This window comes from Mchenga conophoros, linkage group LG19 (genome assembly GCF_057382185.1).
Source record: "Mchenga conophoros isolate Kocher_MC1m ecotype Shallow Benthic linkage group LG19, M_conophoros_male_GT1.1, whole genome shotgun sequence".
In the NCBI taxonomy this organism is placed as follows: Eukaryota; Metazoa; Chordata; class Actinopteri; order Cichliformes; family Cichlidae; genus Mchenga; species Mchenga conophoros.
In genome coordinates this window covers 26,514,532-26,516,173 of record NC_140544.1, presented here as the reverse complement: position 1 = coordinate 26,516,173, position 1,642 = coordinate 26,514,532, and positions in this window count along the sequence as shown.

Below are 1,642 nucleotides of genomic sequence, written 5' to 3'. Positions count from 1 at the left end.
TGTTGCATTGCTGTTGGTGAGACAGGAAATGAAGGGAGCCGTATCATCGTGTAATAAAACTGTGATGATGAAGAAGCTCTGACCATGGACAGAGAGGGAGGGAGATGGAAATGCAATGATTCAGAGAACAGAACACTCTCACAACCTAATCAATACACGCCAGCGTGCCGCATCAACAACCAGAATAGAAAACAATCCTACTCTGTTTGTAGCCCACACATGCATTTATTACTCATGTCAATCTGCACTCTCTTCTCCAATCAGTCAGGATAAAACGCTGCGCTCACTGTATTTGCCCAAAAAAAAAAAAGAGGCAGGTGTCAAGAGAGGTGAACTGTATCCTCGCTCTGGTTTAAGTAGGAGTTTATAAGGTTTTCAGAGACGGGGAATGAAAATAATAAAACAAGAAGCCTAATCTCCCAGAGGTTGGCTTAATTTTTACTACAAGTTTACACTTAGTAATTGGTGTTTGGGTTGTCAGGGTTACATAAATATTGCTGAATTTTCTACACACAACAGAACACTCACGGATGAAAGAGTCTGTCCTCGGTTCAAATTTTATATTGATCTTCTTATTAACACCTGCTTTGGGGCAAATACATTTGACCAGGAATGAACGTTACACAACGTTCAAAAGGATGCACCACTGCCACCCTATGGACAAAAACGCCTATTACAACAACGTAGCAAGTTAAATGGGGATAAAAACAAGGGGATAATCAGCCAAGGACAGCTAGTTAATGAAACAGTTATATGCAAAAAGCATTAGTTAATTCCATTCATACAATGACTGAAGATAGCTCAGGTAAGGAGGAGGGGAAGTTGTATCAAACATGATTAGATAGACACAGTTTCATTCACGATATTTTCTGTTGGCTGAAAAACTTGAATTTCGTGTTTTTATATATTTATAGATGTGACGATTTGTCTTTGAGACCCTTTTAAGGCTAAAGTTTAAAAAATACTTGAAATTTGCAACGAGGCTGTGAAATTTCATAATAATTGTAAAAGTTATTTATTTTTTACATTTTGTTATTACTCAGTTGACTTATTGATTCGGAAGCTCAGTTACAATAAAGCATAGTGTTCAAACGTTGCATTCATGATTTAATTGTAAAAAAAAAAAAAAAGGAAAAATACAAGATTAAAAAAAAAAAAAAACTAAACTAAACTAAAGTACTATTTAGCCAAATTCAATCGGTATTTTCTTTCATTTAAATGTGTCACACCTTAAGTCCTGAGGATTTGTAGGAATGATGTTGCATTGTGGGCATAAATTGAAGAAACAAGTGCGCTTAATTATTATTTTTTATTTGTTATATGCTGTTTTCCAAAGCAAGAGATTGATTGTACTGACTGGATCCTACAGCAACTTTAGCCAAATGACTTAAAGAGCACACGGGGAGAGAGAGCTACCTCCGGTTTTCCATGTACAGCCCTGCCCTCTTGTGGCGGTGGTCCACTTTTACAAGCGACACCGGAGACACATCATTCGTTTAGGGCTGGAAAGTGCAGCTATGACCAGAGTAAGTTGGGTGTTGACAGCGGACATAGACCGTATTTGTTTCAGTTGTTAACTACATCTCTACAAAGGGTGAGTAGTGCTGTGCAGCCGTCGTAGAAATAGGATGACTGCTTGCGG